The sequence below is a fragment of the Sarcophilus harrisii genome, chromosome 5 (genome assembly GCF_902635505.1).
Source record: "Sarcophilus harrisii chromosome 5, mSarHar1.11, whole genome shotgun sequence".
NCBI classification, from domain to species: Eukaryota; Metazoa; Chordata; class Mammalia; order Dasyuromorphia; family Dasyuridae; genus Sarcophilus; species Sarcophilus harrisii.
The window spans coordinates 215,875,611-215,883,999 of NC_045430.1; the positions used below are offsets into that span (position 1 = coordinate 215,875,611).

At 34.2% G+C, this 8,389-nt stretch overlaps 1 long non-coding RNA gene across 1 annotated transcript; it reads left to right on the forward strand.

Annotated features, from left to right (window-relative positions):
* The first annotated feature begins 1,330 nt into the window (after positions 1-1,330).
* On the forward strand, positions 1,331-5,591 carry LOC116419437. Its single transcript, XR_004229750.1, has 3 exons — positions 1,331-1,655; positions 3,938-4,000; positions 5,334-5,591. It is a non-coding gene; the product is annotated as an uncharacterized LOC116419437 (long non-coding RNA).
* The last annotated feature ends 2,798 nt before the right edge of the window (positions 5,592-8,389 follow it).

Sequence of the window (8,389 nt, forward strand, 5' to 3'; positions counted from 1 at the left end):
AAGTGGAAGATACAGAGAGTAAAAAAAAAAAAAAAGACTTTCCAATTCTTGATGGCTCATGATATAGACAATAATACTACTACTCTCAATTTGTATTCTAATGGTTCATAATATAGTACTTTATAGTTTACCAAGAATTTTACATATATTATTTTACTTCAGCCTCAGATGACAGGATTTGTATCTTGAAAGTTTTTGACACTACAAAGATGGGTGGAATCTAGTAAGATGAAATTTAATAGAAATAAATTAATGTCCTACACTTGACTACAAAAAAAAAATCAATTTCACAAGTTCAAGATGAGGAAGTCATTGCTAATCAATAATTCATGTGAAAAAGATCTGGATTTAGTGGGCTGAAAGCTTAGCAGTTACAATACAGTTCAAAAGTACAAAAAGCCAATGCTTTAAAAGCTAAAGGCAAGCTGAATTTAAAAAGGAATTGTCCAGGATTAGGGATAAAATGTTCCCATCTTATTTTGAACTGGTAAGACTATATCCAGAATATTGTGCTCAGTTCTGCATGTCTCATTTTATGGAGAACACTGATAAGTTAGTGACCATCCAGAGGAGGTCATCAGGATGGTGGAGTGTATCAAGACTATATTATGTGAATATAATTATAAAGTAGTATGATGAAGAGGAAGGAAAGAGGAGAGAGGAAAAAGAAGGAAAAGGAAAGGAGATAATGGAAGTGTGGTTAACCCCATTGCACACATGAGAACTCTCTGGTTTTGAATGGGTTAAATGGCTTGTTCAAGATCACATGACTAGCAAGGGGCAAAGCTGAGACTAGAACCCATGTCTCCTGATTCGACATTCTATCACCTACTCATTCCATTATACCACCCTGCCTTTCCATGACTATATTTATATAAAATACATGTGCATATAAAATAATAACTCTGGAGTTGGAAAGAACTTTAAAGATCATACAGTTTAACTCCCCCATTTCACAGAAGAGGACATTAAGGTCTAGGGAAGGGTGCTTAAGAGATTTGTCCAAGACCACACAGGCAGTTAGTATAAGGGGAAGAATTTAAACCTATTTTGTTTGACTCCAGAGTCAGCATTCTTCCTATTGTTCTATGCTACCCCTGTTTAAGATGTTTACAATATAGCTATAATTTCACAAGGTACACATATGCTCTTGTTATAAATTGTTTCTCCATCTTCTCCTCACAACTACGTCTAGACTAGCTAACTCTGTTTCTTTTTTATGGTGTGTACAGATCATTTTCCTATGATGAAATTCATTATGATTCTCCAAATTTGCTCATAAAGAGAGTCTGCTCTCCCCTGTGGCAACTTCATTACAGAATCTCTTTGGCTCAATTATGAATCATTTTTCTAGTACTCAAAGGCAGTTCCTAAGCTTTACCATGGGCAAGGTGGCCCCACAAGACAGATTCCTCAGTCCCAAAGCCAAGAAATGGTGCCTGTGCTGAAACTTCTCAATAGAAATATCACGGTGGGAGAAGAAGAGGCATATGGCTGGCTGCTGGTGCTCTACTGCAACATCCACTGAATTTCATCTGACTCACTTGGACAGAAAGTCGTTATCTTATATCATTTTTATTTTTTGTGGTACATGCAGAACCCTCACAGACTCATAAAGTGATACTCATAAATGCTTACTTACCCATCTTCCAAAGGTAGGTGAACATGTCAATTTTATCACTCCGTATTAGACTCCAGAAATCTCTCTCTTGAATGTAACCAGATGAAAGCTCATGATTCAGATCCAAATCTAACAGCAACCCATTGGACTCCCTCTTTCCCACATAATTAAAAGAAACCTTCTGCCTACTCATGGTCTCAATTATCTCCCTTTGGCATGGAAAGGAGATGGGATTTTTTTCTTGGTAACTTGCCAATGGAGTTTAATAAACATTCAATAGTTGCCTATTTTTAGAAAACTTCTTCAGGAGAGGAATTTTGGTGTCATTCATATGTGATTTTTCCATCTTGTCTCCACTTAATTTTTTTTTTAATTTCTAACTCTGACAATATTTTAACACTCAGTGACAAATGCTTCTTTGCCCCTTGCCAAATGTGTCATATTTCTAAATCAGATGGTTATTTATTCATGTGATTTTCAATGCCCTGTGGCTGCTAACACAATGGTTTGATGCTGCCCAGGGCTGTTCCAGTCATATGGCAAGTACTAGGGGAGTAGAAGAGCAGTTTCAGAGTGACAGATGAGAATGAGTTTCATACTGAGGTACCCAAAGTACCTCAGAGTAGGTATGGGCTATTCTCCTAAGAGAAAAGCAGAAGAAATAGAGGTAAATATTTCCATGGTGAAATGATAAAAAACAAACAAACAAACAAAAAAAGCAAATAGTCTCATTCTTAATCATTGATTCCTATTGTCTTCTCCTGAGCACCACCCTTTCCCTTTTGTGTGACATAGCACACACCCAGTTGAAGGGCTGTGAGGAGCTTGAATACAACTCCTTCTCATCTGTCACTGTCCCCCTTTTCCTGTGCCTACCATATGACTAGAATAGTCACCAACACCTCCAGACCATTGTGTCAGCAGCCATGGGATATTGAAATTTATATGAATAAATAACCATCTGATTGACAAATATGACACATTTGACATAGGTGCTTGGAGAAGTTATTTGTCAGTTATTTGGTCAGAATTGGAATGGAGGAAAGGGTATGGGAATGGATAAAGGAACACCACTTCATTTTCCCAAAAGGTTTACATAAGATACATGAGAAAGACACCAGTATACACAATTGAGAAGAAACCAGCTCTATATAGTTCTAGCTTTAACTTCCAACTATCCATTGAAACAGACAAGAGATTTCAGGTCTCATGTTACAACACACACACACACACACACACATACACACACACAAACACACACACACACACACAACTGTATATTAAAACCATCAGATGAGGTAAAAGATAATTTAGAATCTGATTATTTATACTGCAAGTTTTATTTACTTTACAAAAAGATTTATCATGGAAGCACTAAAGTTTCTGAATTATTGTAATGACCAATGTTGGTCTCAGAACTGATGATGAAACATGCTTCTCTCATTTTGGTAGAGAGGTTTGATATGTTGCTCTTGTAGTCAGATATGGTTACTTGGCTTGTTTTTTTTTTTTTTTTGTTTTTCTTTGTTTTAATTTTTTTTTTTGGTGTTGGTGGTGATGGTGCTTGAAGGAAGGGGGGGGGGGTAGTGTACTCCTGTGATACAAAACAATAAAACCAAAATGCCAATATGGCTTTAAAAATAATTAAAGGATGTGTTATATAAAAATAAAGGTTCATTTATAGATCATGTATTATTAGGGAAACTTCATTACTACAGAAGAAGCAGAACTTAGAGAAAAAATTATACAAATTTCAGCAAATTCATAAGGGAAAAAAAGAAATTTGGAAATTATAAGTCAATGAGAAGGTATGATTTGATTTTTAAAAATTCTATTTGCATGTAAATGCAAATTTCCTTTGAGGAACACATCTATTAGATTTAAGTATGGGCCACTTCTAGTCATATTGACAAATAGGATATGTATTTTCTACTATGTGGTGTATTAAAGGCAATATTTAAAACAGTTTGTTTTCTCCTTCCATTTAGCACTCTTCTAAACTTCCTCACCCTGCCATTATTTGGTGGATACTGAGCATTGAGTATAAAGCTCATTTTCATCAGTCTGAACAAAAATCATAATTCAAAATATAAATAAACAAAAGATCAAAGGTTTTATTCCAGAAAAAAATAAACATTTTTTGAATTATCCATTGATCTATGATCCATTTTCCTCCTCCATTCTCACAAAGATAAAAGAAATGATTCTATTTTATCTTAGCCAAAGGTTTAAGTTTTTACCTCTCATTAAATATGTCACCACAGTTGCTTAGGAATAGCCACATTTTCATTTTCTTCCTTTCTTTCCCCCTGGCAGAGATGCTAATGAGCCATAAGATGAACTGCAAGAGGAGATTAAAAGTACTTGGATCATGTACAAGTAAAAAACGCAGTAATTTTTTTCTTACTCTTTTAATATCACCTATCATCTCTCTCTCTCTCTCTCTCTCTCTCTCTCTCTCTCTCTCTCTCTCTCTCTTTCTCTGTCTTTCTCTGTCTCTCTCTCTTTCTCTGTCTGTCTCTCTGTCTCTGTCTCTCTCTGTTTATCTATCTATCTTTTATGTGTTAATCCTTTAGTTAATTTCCCAGTGATCTATGAAAATTGATAAAGTACATACCTGGATATATCATATATATATATATATATATACAAATAAAATTTTACAATCTATAAAGTTGTAAAGTCAGTAAAACATTCTTCTTACAATACACCTATGAGGAGAGCGATATTTAAATACTATGTATAATAAATGCTATTATGCTCATTTTAAAAATAACAAACCTGGAAAGAAGAAAAGATATACATATTTATTGAGTACTGAACCATCTCCCGTATCTTTGTCAAGAAAAGCCCATATCCCAGTTGGACATGACTGAAACAACTCAACAAGCAAAAAAAAAAAAAAGTGTCAGATATTGTGCTAAGCTATGGGAATGCAATACAAGCAAAAAAGATAGCTGCTGCCCTTGAGGAGATTATATTTTAAGAAGTCCTTTAGGTACAGAGTGCAAAGTTTATAAACTCTCCCTTGCTCTTTCACGCATACTCCTGCCCTCCATTAGAGAAGTGATTGAATGAGTTAGAGAGAATATTTAATCTGGAGATGAGAAAACTTGAGAATCATGGAAAACAATATCATATGTTCTGTTTGATCAAAGGAATGAAACTGAGAGCAATATGAAAAAGCTGCAGAGATACATAAGGCAATTTCCTTGCCATTAAAAAGATTTGAGAATTGAACAGACAGACTCCATTGATCACAGAATTTTCCCTCATTGGAAGTCTTTGTGTGAATGCTACTCAATGGGATGTTATAGATTAGATTCCAGTCCAGGTATTGGACTAAAGAGCTTCTGAGGTTGCTACCATTTCTGAATTTCTGTGATTCTTTTATTAATAGGTGGCAAATTGGAATATTTTTTAGTAGTTGTTGAGTGATTTTAGTCATGTCCAATTATTTGTGACCCCATTTGGAGTTCCCTTGCTAAGGATACTGGAATAGTTTGCTACTTCCTTATTTAGCTCATTTTATAGATGAGGCAAACAGGATTGAATGACAAGCCCAGAGTCACATAGCTAATAAATGTATGAGGTCATATTTAACTCTCAAGCCAAGTGCTCTGTCCACTTGTACCACCAAGCTGGAATACTTTTAGGAGATCTGTTTCCAAAAAGTTATTCTTTGTCCTTATTTTCTATCTCCCATTTATAGATGTATCCTAGGATCACAAGATTTTGAAGTGGAACTAGAAGAGATCTTAGAGATCAGCTGATCCTACTTCCCTTTTTTACAAAGGAAGAAACTAAGATTTCACTTGGGCAACACACTCAAGATCACTCCAGTAATAAGCAGAAGAGGAGAATTTGAATCCTTTCATATCTTACTGCAAATCTAAAAAAAATCAAGATGACCATAGGATTGTTGCTTGTAGCCGCTAATGATAATCACAATAAAAATAACTAGCTTCTATTAATCTTTTAATGTCTACAAAAGTATCGAGGCAGTTTAATGATGCTTTTAAGCCCAAATAGGGTCATAAAGTGAAGGCTAGAAGAGACCTTAGAGGTCTTTTTTCTCTTTCCAGATGAAAAAACTGAGACCAAAGGAGAGTAAATAATTTACATTGGCTACATAGCAATCAAACCCCAAAGTAACAGACTCAGTGTTTGAATACACATCCCCAGAATTCAAATACTATATCAATTCCATTATTTAATATAAAAGAGGAAGGCAAAGATGGTGTAGTCCACAGATTACTGAACTTTCTATACTTTGCACCTGAGTGAGGGGATACCTTAGAATGGTTTGAGAAGAAACTTAACTGTTTTGTGTTTGTAGAGGATAATTAGAGGAATTTTATATGATTATTTTTTCTTACATAATATTCTCCTTTCAAACAGATCTACTTTTAGGGATATAACCCTATGTTTCTTGTAGTAAGATCAAAAATTGTACATTCTATCTTCCTAACTGTAAAATTATCAAGGGAAAAGACACATATTTTATCCCTTGTCCCCTCAGGGTTTAGCACAATGCCAGGCATATTTGTTCTTTATACAGTAAATAAAATATTTATTATGTTCAGATAATGGCAGTTACACAAAATAGTGATTGTTTCCAAAAGGAATTAATAGAAAACAGAGTCAAGAGATCAACAAATTTGTCCATTGATGTTGGCCAAGGAAAAATACACAAATGAAAACTTAATAAAACACTTCTGATAATGACAACATCTTCGCTGTCAGCAGCATCTCCTTTTGCCATCATATGATATGGGGCTTTCAGTTTAGGTGCTCATTAACATATTGGAGACTCATTAGGGAGGGGTTTGATATAATTTCATATTTGGTGTCTTGGATGTCAGTGGCATAAAATGAATATCAATAATAGTAAAGAAAAATAAACTCTCATGTGACATAATAACCATGTGGCTTGGAGTACAATTTGATAAAGAAAAGAGGGAGAGAAAGAGAGAAAACTTAGATGTATTAAGCATTTGAGAGAGACGTCTGTAAGCAGACTCCAAACCTTTTTCCCTGTTTGCAGAGGTCTGTCTCAAAAGCCCACCACTTTCATAATTAATTTGCTGAAAAATCATTTAGATTAGAGTTACTTGATTGATTTTTTAACCCAATAGCCTGAACTGAATGGTTCTTCTTTGCCAACATTAGATTTTTTTTTAAATCTTGAATTCAGATGGTAAATGATTTGACTTACACTTTTGCACACATTTTAAATTGTAATTTGTTAAAAACGTTTAAAATAAGAAAACTGAAAAATCTGTCCAAATAAGCTTTATCCATATGTGTGTGTAATTATTCATCCTCTCCTACTCCATAAAAAAATTACAGATTATATAGTCTCATGGATTGTCAAACACAATCCAGTTGGCTGAAAGAAGATAATTTGGTATTAAGACAATTTTATGTAATTTAGTTATGGGATATAGGCAGAGACAAGATGGAACATATCCAGAGATAAGTGAGCATGGTGGTAAGGAGACTTAAAATCATATCATAAGAGGTGGAAAAACTAGAGTTTTTATCTTGAAAGAGAAAAGAGAGGTGGTGATAGTGTTAAGATGACATGATAGCTGTCTTCATATATTTGAAGAACTGTCAGGAGAGAGAGTAGATCTATTCTATGTGGCTCCACATGCTAGAAAGTAGAACTTACAGGAAGGCAGATTTCAAATCAGTAGCAGAAAGAACTTTCTGACAATTATACTTGTCAAAAAAAGAAATGGCTTGTCTCATAAAGTAGTAAGAAGTAGCAGCTTTCTCATTCAAAGTACACAATTGGGCCTTTTAGACTGCTTATCAGCAGGATGAGCTAAGAAAAATTAAAAAATAAGTTTTCTTCCAATGCATGCTTTCCTATTTTGTGTGTAAGCATTTCTTCTGAGGGCCTGTCTTACCCAATACATTTTCTGCCATCATAGCTGCCAAGAACCGTTGTATCCCACTGGATCCCCTATGTAGGTCTGGTCTTCATCAATGTTGTCCCTTGATGATGTATTATCCCATTCTTCTCCTTCAATGCTATTCTCAATTAATCTATATTGCGTTGCATCTCCAAAAGATGAAGCGCTTAGAATTATTACATGATGATTCATCAATCTGATAAATGAACTCATACCAATATGCAAATAGTAAAAGATAGGCCTTTTCTTTCTAGGGAATATGGATATTTTACAGACCTATATGATTTTTCATAAAAAAAAAATTGACATTTGTAAAATATCAAACTACTAACTTATTTATTTATTTAATATATCAATTATATATAACATATAATTATATATTAATATTTATTAAATATGTTAATAGTAACAAAAAATTTATATGTATTTTGTCATTTGCTCTCACAACTCTTATTAGGCACATAATCAAGCAAGAAATATTAAGCACCTACTATATGCCAGATACTGTGCTTCAGATAATAGGATTCCCATTTAACAGATACAGAAATTGAATCCTAGAATGCTTAGTGAGTTGCTCATTAGTCACGCCTCTCATAAGTGGCAAGGGAAAGACTTGAATTCGGGTCATTTTTGAGTCCAAGTCTATTGCTTTTCTCATCATTGTATGCTGACTTTCTATAATTAGGTGTGTCAGATTTGCCCTTTATTGTGATATCAATTCACTTACCTGTGTAATCAGGTATGAAGTGACATCATATAAAAGCGGTAAGCAATTCTCACCATCTCTGCCAAGAATGAAATTATAGAAAGTAGGCTTAAATTTTAGGTTGATCATAGATAAAGC